The sequence below is a fragment of the Lissotriton helveticus genome, chromosome 8, assembly GCF_964261635.1.
Source record: "Lissotriton helveticus chromosome 8, aLisHel1.1, whole genome shotgun sequence".
NCBI classification, from domain to species: Eukaryota; Metazoa; Chordata; class Amphibia; order Caudata; family Salamandridae; genus Lissotriton; species Lissotriton helveticus.
Window position 1 is genome coordinate 688,586,202 of NC_136069.1, and position 18,899 is coordinate 688,605,100.

The following is an 18,899-nucleotide window of genomic DNA, read 5'->3' on the forward strand; positions in this document are numbered from 1 at the left end:
GAATCTGCAATATCAGAAGCACACAGAGGCCATGGACAGCTTTCCGACCACCTACATTTTTTCCTGATAAAATGAGAATAACAGATCACATGAGAGCTCAGACAAGTGCCCAAACACCAATAAAAAAGAGCCCAAAGCTATCCCAAAAAAGAAACTTCTAGAAAAAGGCCTTAGTTAAGACACCTGGAGCCACTAGAGAGAGAGCCACATTTCATGCCCAATGGCAGGACTAGAGGTGTATACATGTGACCTCAGGGCACTTGAAATCTCCAACATCATGCAATTGTGACACACCCCCTCCTTATATATTTGGCACACACATGCAGGTCTATGGACATCACCTGCACCAATAGCACCCCCTACGGACACATTGGAGAGAGGGACTGGCAATGTCCATGGACCCCTAGCTAAAATATTACCATTTCAGCTTCAGGAGACTACCCTGTAAAAATCTTGCACCGGTCTAAACTCCAAGCTAGGTACAGAGATGGGGGGGAGGCTCAAGAACCCATAAAAATGTATGCGTCCCATGAACTAAAACTCACTTTTCAAAATATGATACCCTTACTAGGGCCACCTTCTAGTACCTCACTAAAAATGACACAAATAAATAGAGTAAAAAGCACACCCCTTAAAAGGAAAGCACAGGAATTCCAAAGGAAGATGACGGCACATACAATAATGCACTGTTTTTTTTAACTAACCAAGTGAATGTAGCTCTTATTCAACGAGTTGACGATCAAACATCCAAGTGCACCACCCTTTTCAGTGACCACATTAGCACCCCGACTGGATCTACAGTGTGTGAATTAAGAACTGAGAACTGTATAGTGAACTTTGTGCCTCAAACGTTGTTGACTAAGACACTCTCAATTACCAGAGGTTAACAGCCATCTCTCTCTAAAAAGGTATGTATTTTTGAACTTCTATGTACCGTTTGTTTACTATGGGTGTTTCCGCATCCATTCATCACCAAAACACTGCCCAGTCTGATGGAGTCCACCCCGCAGCTATCCCAGCGCTTGCATAGTGACCTCTACCACATCATTATATTTAAACCAAACCAAACACTAACATTCCACATGCACTACACAGCACCCTCTTACACAGCACATGGTATCAGCTCATGAGCGCTGTGGGCTCCAAGACAACAGCCAGGTCATATTACGTTTGCTTGCTGATACCACATGCAGTAGGCGCAGACAGGCAGGCTTTACTTGTTCCAAGAGATAGCCCCAAAAAGTAAAATGGCTTCTGAACCTATACCTATGTAGGATTAGGGCCAAGACACAAACCAACATAGTAGAGCCCATAGAGTAGTAGTGAATCTGACCCAGTACCAAGACCAATCCCTCAGCATTGTACCTTTTCACTGAGCCTAGCGTCATTAAAACTGAGCTAGATAGGATGCGTAAGAGGGGTAATATAGTGAAGGACGCTGTTTTGCCCCGAGACTTTCCCGAAAAGAGATTCTTGGAGGTAGCAAAACCACCACACCAATTCACAAACACATCCGCTCCCACTTCCATCTGTGGTCCCAGGATGACACTTAGCATATCTGAGACTGTCTTCTTTAATAACAACTGATCCCTAGACATGGATTTCCAGTGTGGGGTTATTCACCTTGATGATACAAGGGGAAATGAGTCTTGTTTGGGAAGATTGAACCACAGCATAGATATAGATATACAAAATCTGGGATACCTAGGTGAATAGATATACGTGGTTAGCAGGGAAGGGGCAACCCCTAATTGTACGGAAACATACACTGTATTCCTTGTGTTTTAGAGGCAAAGAAAGCATTCCACTGGGAACAAATTAAAACTGTGGCACAGTACATCACATTCTGGACATGCAATGGGGCACCTCCAAGCTGATAGCTATTTACTGGCAATGTGGCGAGTTTGCCTATACTCAGCTCGTCCCTTGATGGAATGGTCTCTGCTCCCTTGCCACAATACAAACCCCGTCCGCTGTCATTCCCAGAGAAAATCTGTCAGAATTGAACCAACATGCGCTACAGAAGAAGATGACTCTGTTTCAGCAGGCTCAAGAAAAAAGAACTGCTAGGTATTTTGTCTGGGCTCAGTACAAGGACATACTGGAAAAATCAACACTATTTTCAGCCACACAAATATGATGCAACATCAATATGTGTTGGATGACCACAATGGAGGGAGAGGTGTGTGCCAAGATCGGAGCATCCTGATGCAATGATCTATACATCAGGACTTTAACTCTCCAAGCATTGCACTCTTTTCATGGAGACATGTATGAGGAGAGAGGTGCCTCTGAGCTGGAATGATACATCAACTGCTTTTCCTGGCTCCCCTGGTGCCTGACTGGACTGTGCACATCACTGTTCTTCTTTTCAAATTTTTATTGTTCTTGTGTGATTTCCTGCATTCAGGAGTTTCCTGCTGTAAAACGCAGTCCTCAAATTGGTTAGAATGCAAGTAATTAGGTGAGTAGTAATAGTCAAAACTGAAGAACAACATGATCAAAGTAACATGACTGTCATGAAGAATGGGTCAGATAATGAAGTTGAAAATCAACTAGGGAGGGAATATTAACATTGGTAAGATTGATGCCAATGTTCATAATGATGCACTTGCATATACGAGCAAAATCGTATCGCTATTAACAAACTCGGCTGCCATGAACTCTCCATCAACCCCGACTCAGAAATACGTGGTGTGCGACTTAAGCCTGATACTAATTAACAGGTCACAGGGAGGTAGTGTGTGGCTAGAAGACAAATGTGCAAGCAGGAAACTCAGGTCCATCCCCTGCATAAGCGCAGCCACACCCCAGTGAATCTCGGAGATTGGCCCCAATAAAGCAGATATGGACACAGCACACACAGTACATGCAGTGATCACACACTCTTCATGCCGGACATGCTATTTTGGCATTTTAACAGTAGCAGAAGCCTTTCCAACTTTTTGTCTTTCAAATGCAAGCATACATTAATCTAGGGTAAACTTAGTGGTATCATTACTTGCTTTAGGATTTGGGGGGGCAAGCTTTTTTTCTGCTACTGCATAGAAACCACAAGTGCCATTAACCACTATCTGCCAGAATGGCAAGTGAATATTTCCCAGTTTGTCGACCATAGTACTGTTCTCTTGTCATTAATCAGTTTTTATATGAACAACTTGCCTTCTAATTTTACTACCAAGATGGTATCCTTCCTTTTGAGTTTAGACAATAAAACTCTTTTGGATGTACCACAGTAATCATCAAACCTAATAAAATACTTGTTTGTCTTGTGTGGATCCCAGATACTAGGTGGCTGGGTTCTAGCGTACCATCAAAGGGATCCAGTAATGATAAGACCTAGTCAAACAATTTCTGAAGCTGTGTGTGAGAGATCAAATGTAAGTCATGTGATACTTTTCTTATTACTGATCACTTGCTTTCAATCAACAGATGAGTGTTCTTTTTTTTGGCAGCCCTTAATTTAGTCCCCAAATATCAGTCTTTTGAGGTCATTACTGGAAGGTCATGACCATTGTCGTTTTAGTAGCCAACTTATCTAAGAACAGATCCTGTTGATAAACAGCTGTTGTCAATTAACTAAAATGTGGGAGTAATAAGAAACGTCTCCTTCCACTAAATGCTAATAATAACCATCCCATTGTGTAATTGCAGCGCAGGAACGGAGGAACATGGTGGCGGGCTGACGCCGGCCGCGAGTGCTCTGTCCCGGCTTGAAGATGCCTCGAACTTATTGAATGCCTAACCCGTTTTAAAAGTCTTACAACGTCATCTCAATGCGGTGAGACTATGGGGGTATTATATTTTTATTAAAAGTTTAACTTAGGCTTTTCTCCTCTTATCCGACACCGACGCCTACGCCGGTGACGAGTTTAGTGGCAGCGGAGGTGCGCTAGGACCCAGAGGCATCCCCGGGTGACGGAGGCTCCGGAGCGCCGCGTTTCCTAATCTGATCAGATGACGGCACTCGCGACTAAGCAGGAACGAGGAAGAGACGCATGGGGTGCAACCTGGGCCAAATCTTGGCGGAGAATCAAAACTGCAGCAGCAAAGACCTACCCTCGACCAGCAGTAACAGCGGTGAGCCGGTATTGTTCCAAAGTTGGTCGGTGGGGGGTTGTTCTACCCGGGGTGCCTGATAATGGTTGCCTACTTAAGCTCAGAGTAGCCGAGTCTGAAGTGCGTTTTAACCCAGCTAAGCGAGTTCTCTGTAAGGGAATGGACATTCCATCGGTCCCAGCCCCCCTAAATACACAAACAAAGGAGTTCAGTGAAAAGAAGGACCTGAGAGGGGAGTCATTTGTCAAGGTGGGAGAACAGAACGTCAGCAAGGGAGATCAACTGTTTTTACCAACACAATTAGACCAGTCAGCCCCCCCCTGTAGTAAGAAATAGATATCTCCTCCGCTCCCAGCCAGAGAAAGAGCGGTTATTATCCTCACTCAGCCAAACTACTAATCAATTGGTCCCTCTCACTCCACGCCAAAAAAGAGAGAGAGAAGAGAGAAAAATAAAATAGGAGAGGAAAAAAAACTTAAAAGAAGTTCTATGATATCTAAGCCTGCTCCCTCTCTAAAAACCTATTTCAAAATAATCAATCAATCAATCAATCAATCAAGTCATTTATAGAGCGCACTACTCACCCGTAGGGTCTCAAGGCGCTAGGAGGGGGGGGGGGTGCCGTTACTGCTCGAACAGCCAGGTCTTGAGCTTCTTCATGAAGGAGAGGTGGTCTTGGGTCAGGCGCAGGTCGGTCGGGAGTGAGTTCCAGGTCTTGGCGGCCAGGTAGGAGAAGGACCTTCCTCCTGTTGTCGCTCTTCGGATGCGGGGGACGGCGGCGAGGGCGTGGCTGGTTGATCTGAGGTGGAGCTTGGGAGTGTAGAAGTTGATTCGGTTGTTGAGGTAGCTCGGGCCTTGGTCGTGTAGGGCTTTGTGCGCGTGGATGAGGAGACGGAAGGTGATTCTTTTGTTGACGGGGAGCCAGTGCAGGTCTCTCAGATGTCCGGAGATGTGGCTGTTCCGTGGGATGTCGAGGATGAGTCTGGCTGAGGCGTTCTGGATCCGCTGGAGTCTTTTCTGGAGCTTGGCGGTGGTTCCGGCGTAGAGGGCGTTGCCGTAGTCCAGTCGGCTGGTGACGAGGGCCTGGGTGACAGTCTTCCTGGTCTCGGTGGGGATCCACCAGAAGATCTTCCGTAGCATGCGTAGGATGTTGAAGCATGACGAGGAGACGGCGTTGACTTGTCTGGTCATGGAGAGGGAGGAGTCCAGGATGAAGCCCAGGTTGCGTGCGTGGTCCGTCGGTTTGGGTGCGGTGCCCAGGGCGGGGGGCCACCAGGAGTCGTCCCAGGCGGAGGGCGAGGAGCCCAGGATGAGAACCTCCATCTTGTCTGAGTTCAGTTTCAGGCGGCTGGTCATCATCCATTCGGCTACATCTCTCATCCCTTCGTGCAGGTTGGCTCTGGCGGCGGCGGGGTCGTTGGTCAGGGAGAGGATCAGCTGGGTGTCGTCGGCGTAGGAGATTATGTTGAGGTTGTGTTGGCGTGCGATGGCCGCGAGGGGGCTCATGTAGACGTTGAAAAGGGTGGGGCTCAGCGAGGATCCTTGAGGGACGCCGCAGATGACTTCGGTGGCCTCTGACTTGTACGGTGGTAGGCGGACTCTCTGTGTTCTTCCGTTGAGGAAGGAGGTGATCCATTCCAGTGCCTTCTCCTGGATTCCGATGTTGCCGAGGCGCTGTACTAGGGTGCGGTGGCAGACAGTGTCGAAGGCCGCGGAGAGGTCCAAGAGGATGAGGGCCGCTGTTTCTCCGTTGTCCATCAGGGTTCGGATGTCATCGGTGGCAGCGATGAGGGCGGTCTCGGTGCTGTGGTTGGCTCGGAAGCCAGACTGTGAGGGGTCGAGAGATCCATTCATCTCGAGGAAGGCGGCCAGCTGTTTGTTGACGGTCTTCTCGATGACTTTGGCCGGGAACGGGAGGAGCGAGATGGGACGGTAATTCTTGAGTTCGGTGGGGTCTGCTGTGGGTTTCTTGAGAAGAGCGCTGAGTTCTGCGTGCTTCCAGCTCTCCGGGAAGGTGGCGGTGTCGAAGGAGGTGTTGATAATGTCCCGCAGGTGGGGTGCGATGGCAGCGTCGGCCTTGTTGAAGATGTGGTGAGGGCAGGGGTCAGTCGGAGATCCGGAGTGGACGGAGTTCATTGTGCGGATGGTGTCTTCGGTGCTGATCGGAGTCCAGGTGTGGAGGGTGGTGGTGGGTGGCGTTGTTGCGGTTGTGGCGTGCGTTGGTTGGATGCTGAAGCTGTTGTGTATGTCCGTGATCTTGTTGTGGAAGTAGGACGCGAGGGAGTTGCAGAGGTCTTGCGACGGGGTGATGTCATTGTTTCCGGCGTTGGGGTTGGAGAGCTCTTTCACGATGTTGAAGAGTTCCTTGCAGTTGTGTGCATTGTTGTCCAGCCGGTCCTTGTATGTATTTTTCTTGGTGGCGCGGATCAGTTGGTGGTGTTTCCGGGTGGCGAGCTTGAGGGTGGTCATGTTGTCCGTAGTTGGTTCCCTTCTCCATACTTTCTCGAGGGCTCGGCAGTTCTTCTTGGAGCTCTTGAGTTCGTCGGTGAACCATGGGGTTTTTCTGCTGCCGGGTCTGCTGGGCGGGGTCCTCAGAGGGGCGAGTTCGTCCGCGCAGTTGTTGATCCACTTCGTGAGGTTGTCGGCGGCCTGGCTGGGGTTCGCTGAGCTGGCGGGAGGGTGCTGGCTCAGGGAGGCGGTGAGCTGGTCGGCTGTGATCTTGTTCCAGCTTCTTCGGGCAACCTGTTGCTGGTGTTGGTGGATCGTCGTTTTTTTGAAGGTGAAGTGGACGCAGCTGTGGTCCGTCCAGTGGAGTCCTGTTGCGTGGCTGAAGGTGACGTCTTTGCTGGATGAGAAGACGGCGTCGAGTGTGTGTCCGGCGAGGTGGGTGGGGGTGGTCACCAGTTGCTTGAGTCCGAGGTTGGCGAGGTTGTCGAGCAGGGTGCTGGTGTTGCGGTCGCTGTTGTTCTCCAGGTGGAAGTTGAGGTCCCCCAGGAGGATGTAGTCAGCGGAGGGGAGGGCATGCAGGCTGATGAAGTCGGCGATGTCCTCGCTGAATCGTGTGCGTGGACCCGGGGGTCGGTAGATCAGGGTGCCTCTGAGGGTGGTCTTCGGATCGGTGTGGATCTGGAAGTGCAGGTGTTCGGCGGTGGTTAGGGTGTCGTCGGTGGTGGTCGTGATGCGGATGGTGTCTCTGTGGATGATGGCGATGCCTCCTCCTGTCTGGTTGGCGGGGCGGTCCCTCCGTGTGATCTTGTAGCCCTCTGGGATGGCGATGGCGATGTCGGGCGCTGAGGAGGCGTTCATCCAGGTCTCTGTGAGGAAGGCGACGTCAGGGGCGGTGGTGTCGAGGAGGTTCCAGAGTTCTACGGCGTGTCTGTGGACGGAGCGGGTGTTGAGCAGGATGCACTTGAGGTGGTTGCTGCTGGTGTTTGGCCTGGCGAGTGCTGGTTCAGGGTAGGTCCGGATGCAGGTGAACTTGCAGGCGTGGCAGCTGAAGGGTCCGTGGGTGTGCTTCGGGGAGGCGCGGTGACATCTCGGGATGGCGCCGGAGTTGAGTGCGATGAGGTCGGCGGCGCTGTAGGCTCGTCGGGTCGGCTTCCGTCGGTGGGGGCCAGGGGTCCTGGCACTGGGCGCGGTCCAGGCGCGGACGGGCTTACCTTTGGCGCGCCTTCGGCGCACAATCGGCGCGCCCGCTGCGCGTCAACGCTGCGCGTTCGCACGGTCGCCATATATGGCGAAGTGCGCGGGTGGGCGGAGCAGCTGGGAGGCGGGAGCGGGGAGGGAACAGAAGGAAAAAAGGGGCGGGGTCAGCGGTGGTGGCGGGAAGCGGGGAGCGGGGAGGGACGACGGAGGGCGGCAAAACAGGAACTACAGCGGGAGAAGCACAATAATAACAATACAGCGGGGGAAACAGCAATACTGGCAAATACAGCGGGAGAAGCACAATAATAGCAAATACAGCGGGGGAAACAGCAATACTGGCAAATACAGCGGGAGAAAGCACAATAATAGCAAATACGGCGGGGGAAACAACAGTTAAGACAATACCAATTCTATTTAGGCAATACAGTAGATACACCAGGGGCACAAGGAGGGGAGCGCCGATCACGGACCACGCCGCTCGGAGGAGGGGGCGTGGTCACGAGGCGGCAGTCGGGCAGCAAGGCACAGTGGAGGGGGAAGCGCACGCAGCAGCTGGTGGCCGTGCGGCGCGGGAGCGTCCTAGGACTAGAAAGCGATGTCAGTTTCAGATAGGGGTGGCAAGGCGGCAGAAATCCAACCAGTGATTCAGAACTCCCCTTCTTCCCTCTACCTAGAAGGGACAGTCATTTACAGAATTGCTATGCCCCCCTCTTCCTGGAACCTGATATAGATCTAGGCATGGGAAACCCTCCACCGGCTTTGGAAGCGGATGGGAACATAGAGAGCGGATTTAACCCCCAGCCAGTATTAGTTCTGTCTCCGAAGCCCAGCGCTCTACCTCAGGCTACTCATATCAATAATCCTCTGGTAGCTAGTTCCTTGGAATTACAGCAACAGAAACATGAGAGTAACAGCTCGGGCAAAAATATGGAGAGTTTATGCAGATCTTTACACGAGGATCTGTTGGCTAAACTGCTCTCCAAATTTGAGATTTCGGAGGGTAATCAGAGGGAGATTGCAGAGAAATGTACCTCCTTGGAAAGTAAAGTAGATGATGTATGCTCCCGAACAGAGGCTTTAGAAGGGGAAGTCGCTATCCTCTCTGGGGCCTCTCAGACACACTCCAAGGCAATATTTGAACTTAAGGCCCAGAACAGATCATTACAACTGGATATGGAGCGTCTGGAGATCCATGCAAGGAGAAATAACTTAAAATTCCTAAAAATTCCGGAGGGGGCTGAAAATGGGAATGTAAAATCATTAATATGCAAACTTTTGAGAGAAGGCGTTTTAAAGGATAGACCAGATATCAACCTGGAAAATGAGATTCAACGGGCACACCCAGATAGGAGTGCCCCAAGGAAGATTTTGGTCAACTTTCACACCTTTGCGATAAAAGAGCTGATTCTGACCAGGGTTCTTATCGACCCAACCCTCCAGATTGACTCTTCAAAATACCTGATCCGCTCTGATGTTGGCAGAGTTACAGCACAAAGGCAATGGGAGTTAGGGTCTCGCATGTCAGATCTAAGAAGCCAGGGAGCCCAGATCATGATGAAGTTCCCCACGGCATTAAGAGTAGTTTGGAGAAACAAAACATACAACTTTACCTCCGTACAGGAGGTCGATAGCTTCCTAATCAGCATGAAAGAAGCTCAAAGATAGATTCTCTTTTCTTCTTCTTCTATCTGTATCACAATGAGTTGTGTAACTTGGAAAGGAGCACATAAAACATAAACAAAAAGGAAGTAGAAATACTTTCTTTTGAGGTGACGAATAAAAATATATAAGGGTGAAGGCATAAAAAATACGCACTAAAGCACGAAATGAGGCAGATTTCAAGGTTGAGGCCGAGCTCTCAATGGCAACGAGATCGCCAAAACCCAAGAGGGGGGGTTCCTCAAGGGGGGTGGTGAAGGGTGGGTTGGGGGGTTGAAAAAAAGAAAAACTATTCCTCATAGAGCAATAAAATCTGAAATAAATATTAAGCAAATTTTTCCGATGCAGGAGATCTGTCCCAGAGTGGAGCTATGCATGAAGCCTCCATCCCAATATTATGTCAAGTACAATCAATAAAATAATAAGTTGGAATGTTAATGGCTTGAGGGATGGAAAGAAGTTAAATAGAGTCTGTGAATACCTAAACAAATCTGGGGCCCATGTCATCCTCTTAGAGGAAACTCATTTGGAACCAGTTGAATGTAAAGAAGCTTTAAAAAACCAAAGGTGGATTCAAGATCTGCTGTGCTCTAGACAAAGTGGAAATACCAGGGGAGTAGCAATGATTATCCGGGCACACTGCGGGATTAGAGTAGTAAAATACGAGACAGATTCTTCAGGTAGATGGTTGACAGCATCTCTGATTTTAAATAAAATTATATTAGCCTGTGCAGTGTATTATGGGCCTAATCAAGATTCCCCTGAAGCCCTGTTAAACTTGAAAACCAGTCTTGCTGCTGTGAATTTACCTGTCATTTTGGGAAGTGATTTTAATTTAGTTTTTGATTCAAATTTAGATCGTACCTCTAGAGCCATCTCTGCCCCTTCATATAAATCGAAACAGGAGCTGTAAAATATCATGAAGGATTTTAATCTTTTGGATGTTTGGAGAATTAAGATTGGAAATAATAGGGATTACTCTTTCTATAGTCATAGGTATAAACATCATTCACGTATTGACATTTTTCCTATAGATCAAGCCTTATTCCCGTCAATCGCCTCTACCTCTTATATTCCATCTATATTATCGGACCACTCTTTAGTAGAATTAGTAGTTAAGTTCCCTCAGAAGTCACAGATTAAACGCTGGACTCTTGAAAAATCTCTACTTTTACAAAGTGATGTAAAAGAGAGTGTGCTGAAACAGTCTGCTGAGTATTTCAGATTTAATTCTGCTACTGCGTCCGAACAAATAGTTTGGGAATCATTTAAGTTTTACATAAGAGGTTTGTTTACAGCACTGACAGCTGGTAAAAATAAGGCTAGGAGAAAAGCAGAGGAGGAATCTCTATCCAGAATAAAATTAAAAGAACAACAGCTACAGCAAGCATCACTAGAGCAGCATACGAATCTGGAGGTTATACAGAAAGAGCTGGAAGGATTAAAAGCTAAATATCAGGCTAACCTAGATAAAAAAATCAAGGATAGGTGGGATGCGAGTAAGCTGCAAAACTTCTCCTATGGAGAAAAATGTGGACGTTTACTGGCATGGAAGACCAGAATGGATAGGGTAAGAAATCAAATTTGTGGGCTAAAAATACTTAGTTCTGGCGACATATCCTATGACAATGATCTGATCTCCGAAGAAGCCAGTGTATATATGCAAAATCTTTATACCGGAGAAAGGGAAGCCTCGACTCAAAGAGCAGTCAATTGGCTAAAGCAGCTGGGCCTACCACAGTTAACGGTAGCAGATAGTGTCTTCATGAGCTCAGCCATCAGTGAAGGTGAGGTCCATTACCAGCTGAAAAAAATGTCCAAAGGAAAGGCAGCAGGCCCAGATGGGCTTCCGATAGAAGTTTACCAAATAAGCCCCGACATCATTGTGCCAGTCCTAACTTCCTTATTCAATAAAATACATCTGACTGGTGAACCTATCCCCCAATCCTGGTTAGAAGCCACAGTAACCTTGGTTCTGAAGCCCAATAAAGATCCTCTAATAGTCAAATCATATAGGCCAATCTCGCTACTAAACACCGACTATAAAATCTTTGCGGGGGTATTGGCGGCGAGATTGGTCAAAATGATTAAAACTGTTATACATGAAGACCAGAGGGGCTTTATGCCTGGGCAGCAGCTAAATGAATTGACCTTCCAGGCTATTGCTGCAATAGACTATGCTACAAACAGGAAACTCCCGCTAACCATTGTAGCAATAGATGCCGCTAAGGCATGTGACCAGGTCAGTTGGCCATATCTATGGGAGAAAAATATATATATATATAACACCACCGAGGAAAGGAAGGGTCCGAGGGATGTTTTAAAGACCTGCCATAGTTCATATCCCCCACAAAATACGTTAAGCAACAGACAGAGAACTAGGGGTCTTTATCGAAAGAATTAGGTACAATAGATCGTAATCCAATTGCAAACGTTGTCAATTCAGTAGTGCGTACCAGATCACCATATGATCTGTAAAAAACAGGGGTACATACTTATGCAGCCAAAACAAGATCACAAGTGGTTGTCAGTGAGATTCACAAGAGTCGTAGTCATGGATTCCCATCAAAAGTCTCTTGTTGATCTATATTCTCATCTGGTCATCCAGAAAAACTGGGGTGGTCTGTCCCTCGATCATTGGGACCATGTCCACACCCAATCGCTAGAAAAGAGCCGATTCTTTTACGATGTTAAATACCATAGTTAAAGCGGCACCCCTCAAAAGAAATCATCTATTTACCCTACATCGAGTCTACATTTCTCCCAAAAAATTGGTTAAGATCACTAATTTAGAACATTGTTGTCCAAGATGTAAAACACTCGACGCTGAGGACCTTCACATGTTCGTGGATTGTCCTAGACTTACAGATTTCTGGTCCAGAATACAAGATTTTATAACTGATGTATTGGGAATACAATTTCTCATCACCCCCACAACAATCTTATTTGGTTTACTTTCAGAATATCAGCCTAATGAATTGGCAACCAAATTTATTTTTTATGTGATGGTCTTAGCGAGGCTGGAAATATGTAAGGCTTGGAAGGACCCTTTGCCCCCCATATTTTGTGATTGTCTGAAATATATCATGTATATAAGTGAATCTGATATGGCCTGTGACAGCTCTAGCCATGATAAAATCTGGACGGCCCTATTCGCCTGGCGGCATCGATTAGACTACTTTGGTTGTATTTCGATGATTTCATCTGGGCACTGTGGGTGCAGGCTCTCCAGTTCAATCCAAGGGCCGTACAGTTGAGAGTTGGAGTGAAGCCTGCAAACAGTTGAACTAGAGGGGTATCCATACCTTTTCCTCTCCTTTGTTTCAATTGTGGAGGTCGGAACATCATTGCAAAGGAGGGAAGAAGGGGATTTCCTAATCTAGAATGCCCATTTCTGGTATATGAGGAATAAAAAAATAAATAAATAAATAACCATGTCATTCACTCCTCCACAGCACCTATTTGTACTGGGCAATTAGTTCATCTCAAGTTTAGATCATGGGAACTATTTACACCATGGGCTATCAGTGAACAAATCAACACTGAGGAATATAAGAAGATGAAACACATGGGAGTTGGGGTGGGGAGATTAGGCCTGAAAAAACATTAGCCCGTATCAGCTAATGTTGAGCTTATACTTAAGATCATCCTGTTTTTCCCAGTGAGTGGAGCATTCTGACAGGTACATCTCTCTTCACAATGTACAATTTAAAATATTCATGTCCATGTGTTTCCAGCCAGCATTTTATGCATTAAGCTTCTCTAATTCCTTCTAGATACTGTCCCTTCAGCCAAGGCCACCTACAATATAACCTGAGCTATGTACACTGGCCCTAAACTATGCATCATTGATCAGAACTGCCTTTCTGCCATGAAGAAGCCATCCTTATTCATTTTAACTGGTATCATGTTGCTATGTATTCTAACCTATTTCCACTCCACCAAGAAGAAATTAAAGGACACAAGCACTAAAACTGCGGTTGCAAAAACAGGGTTCAATGTACATTCCAACTTTTTGTGAACAACACATTATGTTGCAAACCAATCTATATACCAGCAGGGCAGTTTATAAGATAATGGTTAAACGCAGGCCGAACAATGACCTGCCTAAGTCTCTAGGCAGATCGTAAGTTGCTACTACCTCCAGTTGGCTGCAAAAATATTGTGATGGCCTCCAAGGCACAGCAGAACGATTAGCATCTGTGAGCACACATGGCAAAACTACGCGTGACTTAACAACTTGGTCAATACCACAACTGTGTCATTCCCACAAATTCCATTACAACGAAAGTCATTACAATGACTTGCTTTAGGGAAGTGTTGGACTTTAGAACAGTTTATATCACTATTCCAACTCCTGTTGGTGTATAAGTAGGGAAGGTGTTGGACTTAAAATCCAACAACACATTCCCTAAAGCAAGTCGTTGTAATGACTTGTGTTGTAATGGAACTCGTGTTAAAATTGCAGTTGTGGTACTCACTGTGTTGTAAAGGCCCTACAATGTAATGCATGCGTTGTAATAGATGTTTTTCCAGCAGAACACCATGCCTGTTTTACATTTAAAAACGGAGGGGCTCATCTACAAGAAAATTATGCAACGTGGTACTGCAAGCCATTTCGCTGCGCTGCGTCATTTTCAAAGCACAAGAATGCGTCGTATTAACAATGATACAACACATCCCTTTGCTTGCCCATGCGCTGGTGCACAATTGACAGCCATGCACAAGCGCATGCATCCTTGCAAGGGTGTCTTCACTGAGAGGATGATTGTTTTTGAAACACCTGCAAAAAGTGAGGCACAATGGACTTGTACTATTCTTTCGAAGCTGTCACCTCCCAACCACTAAGAGAAAGAGGTCCCAAAGAGACAATTCGTGTCAGTTGCTAAAAATATATATAAATTATAAATATGTATTAGCTTGTTTAAAGTATTTTAATACAAATATTAAAAAATATATGTAACTTTTTTAATATCATTTAATAAATTAATATTATTAGATAAAAAAACGTATAATTATTGGTAACATACATAAACATTAATAAACATTTTACCATCAATGGAATTTTTTTTGTTAATACAGCTTCCAAAAATATTTTTCTTTCTGTTTTATATGGTTACATTTATTAAACTACATTTAATTAAAAATTAAGCCAATAGTCAAGTCAGTTTTATTGTACAGTTAATTTAAACCTTAACAAGCACTATCTCATTGGAAAATAACCAAAGCAGCAATTAAAACTAGAATGCCCATTATGAAAGCAAGCAATACAGATGATGGTAAGTGCAAAGCAGGCTTTTTTTAAAATGACAAGAATGAATGAATGAATGAATGAATATTGATTTGTAGAGCGCGAACTTAGCCCAAGGGCATCAAGGCGCTGCCTGCAAGGCATCAGGATGCGGTGAGAGAGGGAACATGCTCAAACTGACGTATCCAAGAAAAGCCAGGTCTTTAAGGCTTTACGAAAAAGTGGGAGGGTCACCTGACTAGAAAGTGCTTCTGGGAGGGAGTTCCACAGTTTGGGTGCAGCCATAGAGAAGTCTCTGCCACCCCATTTAGCCTTCCTAAACCTAGGAACTATCAGTAAGTTTTTGTCCGAGGACCAAAGCGGCCTGCTAGGAACATAGTGATGGACTATCGACTTAATGCCCTCTGAGCCAGAGCCATAATAGACTTCATGAATCAGGCATAGGATCTTAGAAAGGATCCTACGGTCGATCAGCAGCCAGTGCAATAGCTTAATCGAGGCCGTGACTGGGTGATGTGTAGGAAGATTCAATACCAGCCTGGCCGCAGCATTCTGCATCATCTGTAGATGACGAACAAGGCCTTTACCAATGCCCAAATACAGGGCATTACAATAGTCCAATCTGGACGCTACTAAGGCAATGACGGCCTGCTTGCGCTCTTCAAAGAAAAGGTAGTGAGAGATTTTTCTAAGGATCCTAATGATCCCGAAACAGGTGGAGACAGTCCTTTTGACATGACGGTCAAGAGAGAGAGAGTTGTCCACAATAACCCCTAAGTTCTTCCCGTGAGATACTGGACAGGGACAAACAGCAAGTGTGTCCGGCCACCAGTCAATGGACCAGATATCCTGTTTACTCCCAAAAATCAGGACCTCGGTTTTCTCTCCATTCAGTTTCAGAAAGTTCTCCATCATCCAAGAGGAAACTGCCTCCATACAGCGCCTAAAATTGAGGGCAGAATCCATTACACTATGTGTTATAGAAACCATTATTTGGGTGTCGTCCGCATAGGACAGCACCTCAAGCCCAAAAGATCTCACCACATTTGCAAGCAGGGCCACATAGATAATAAAAAGTGTTGGGCTCAAGGAGGAGCCCTGAGGAACACTGGACAGCAAAGGTTTAGGGGCTGAATAAAACTGTCCCAACTTCACCATCTGTGCCCGCTCACCACGAAAAGAGGCAAGGAGCCCCAGAGCAGCACCCCGACACCCATCTCTCCAAGGCGAGCCAACAGCCTATGATGAGATAGAGTATCAAAGGCTGCAGTGAGGTCCAATAGCACAAGAAGGGTAGTATGGCCTGCATTCACCTGAGTCCGTATGTTGACAAAGACAGCCGTCAAGGCTGTCTCCGTGCTGTGGTGACCCCTAAAGCCATGTTGGGAGCCATCCAGAAGGTGGTGGTCTTTTAGGTAAGTGCTAAGATGAAGATTAAGATAGGCCTCCAGAATCTTGGCTGGGACGGGAACCAAGGAGATTGGCCTGTAGTTTTTCAATTCCCCAGGATCCAAGGAGGGATTTCTTCAAAAGGGGCTTCACTACCGCCGTGTTCCATGAGGAGGGGTACGATCCCTCAGAGATGGCGGCGTTAATGACTTCAGTGAGGAGGGGAGTAATGATCTCCCGACAGGTTTTTAACACCTTAAGGGGACAAGAATCTAAAGGGGAGCCCGGGTTAACACGATCCAGGAGCCTATCCTGACCTACTACTGGAGTTAGCTGTTTCCAATAAGGCATAGATATCTGAGATTTTGGCTTGGAAGAAGTTTGATATTTTGTCACAGAGCTCCTGCGAAGTGTCAGGGGGGTCAGTGGCATGTGGGGAGATAAGAGAATTGATGACCTTAAAGTGATCTCTTGGAGATTTCATAGATAGAGTAACCCTGGAAAAGTATAGTTTCTTTTCCTCCATAATGGCCAATTTATACTCTTTCAGACATTGTTTATGCCGTTCCCTACTAGGATTCAGAAAAGGGGGTGGTGATGAACAGAGTGCCTGAATTAAGCAGACCACTCTTACCCAGTCCAAAGATCAGGGCTTGATCCATCACCGTTTTTTAGCTCACTGCACCATCCCAGCTCAGAACTTGGCTATATGCAAATTAGTCTGTTCCTGTCCCAGTGCATGATGGGAACAGGGCAAACCAAACTACCAAGCCAATTCTTGTACTGGGAAGGAAACAAGCTTCCGGGGACCGGTTTCTGCCATTTCAGGCGTCTTCGGCCCGGCTTGCTTGAATCCTGATGGTGCAATGAGCAAGGGACTCACATCTGAGTATACCCTTCCACGCTTATGGTGGACAAAATGATTCAGAAAAGGGGGTGGTGATGAACAGAGTGCCTGAATTAAGCAGACCACTCTTACCCAGTCCAAAGATCAGGGCTTGATCCATCACCGTTTTTTAGCTCACTGCACCATCCCAGCTCAGAACTTGGCTATATGCAAATTAGTCTGTTCCTGTCCCAGTGCATGATGGGAACAGGGCAAACCAAACTACCAAGCCAATTCTTGTACTGGGAAGGAAACAAGCTTCCGGGGACCGGTTTCTGCCATTTCAGGCGTCTTCGGCCCGGCTTGCTTGAATCCTGATGGTGCAATGAGCAAGGGACTCACATCTGAGTATACCCTTCCACGCTTATGGTGGACAAAATGATTCAGAAAAGGGGGTGGTGATGAACAGAGTGCCTGAATTAAGCAGACCACTCTTACCCAGTCCAAAGATCAGGGCTTGATCCATCACCGTTTTTTAGCTCACTGCACCATCCCAGCTCAGAACTTGGCTATATGCAAATTAGTCTGTTCCAGTCCCAGTGCATGATGGGAACAGGGCAAACCAAACTACCAAGCCAATTCTTGTACTGGGAAGGAAACAAGCTTCCGGGGACCGGTTTCTGCCATTTCAGGCGTCTTCGGCCCGGCTTGCTTGAATCCTGATGGTGCAATGAGCAAGGGACTCACATCTGAGTATACCCTTCCACGCTTATGGTGGACAAAATGATTCAGAAAAGGGGGTGGTGATGAACAGAGTGCCTGAATTAAGCAGACCACTCTTACCCAGTCCAAAGATCAGGGCTTGATCCATCACCGTTTTTTAGCTCACTGCACCATCCCAGCTCAGAACTTGGCTATATGCAAATTAGTCTGTTCCTGTCCCAGTGCATGATGGGAACAGGGCAAACCAAACTACCAAGCCAATTCTTGTACTGGGAAGGAAACAAGCTTCCGGGGACCGGTTTCTGCCATTTCAGGCGTCTTCGGCCCGGCTTGCTTGAATCCTGATGGTGCAATGAGCAAGGGACTCACATCTGAGTATACCCTTCCACGCTTATGGTGGACAAAATGATTCAGAAAAGGGGGTGGTGATGAACAGAGTGCCTGAATTAAGCAGACCACTCTTACCCAGTCCAAAGATCAGGGCTTGATCCATCACCGTTTTTTAGCTCACTGCACCATCCCAGCTCAGAACTTGGCTATATGCAAATTAGTCTGTTCCTGTCCCAGTGCATGATGGGAACAGGGCAAACCAAACTACCAAGCCAATTCTTGTACTGGGAAGGAAACAAGCTTCCGGGGACCGGTTTCTGCCATTTCAGGCGTCTTCGGCCCGGCTTGCTTGAATCCTGATGGTGCAATGAGCAAGGGACTCACATCTGAGTATACCCTTCCACGCTTATGGTGGACAAAATGATTCAGAAAAGGGGGTGGTGATGAACAGAGTGCCTGAATTAAGCAGACCACTCTTACCCAGTCCAAAGATCAGGGCTTGATCCATCACCGTTTTTTAGCTCACTGCACCATCCCAGCTCAGAACTTGGCTATATGCAAATTAGTCTGTTCCTGTCCCAGTGCATGGTGGGAACAGGGCAAACCAAACTACCAAGCCAATTCTTGTACTGGGAAGGAAACAAGCTTCCGGGGACCGGTTTCTGCCATTTCAGGCGTCTTCGGCCCGGCTTGCTTGAATCCTGATGGTGCAATGAGCAAGGGACTCACATCTGAGTATACCCTTCCACGCTTATGGTGGACAAAATGATTCAGAAAAGGGGGTGGTGATGAACAGAGTGCCTGAATTAAGCAGACCACTCTTACCCAGTCCAAAGATCAGGGCTTGATCCATCACCGTTTTTTAGCTCACTGCACCATCCCAGCTCAGAACTTGGCTATATGCAAATTAGTCTGTTCCTGTCCCAGTGCATGATGGGAACAGGGCAAACCTAGGAGGCTCTAAGTGAGCACACCACAGCCTTTCCTGTTTGCGGCAACCCTGTCTAAGCTTTCTAA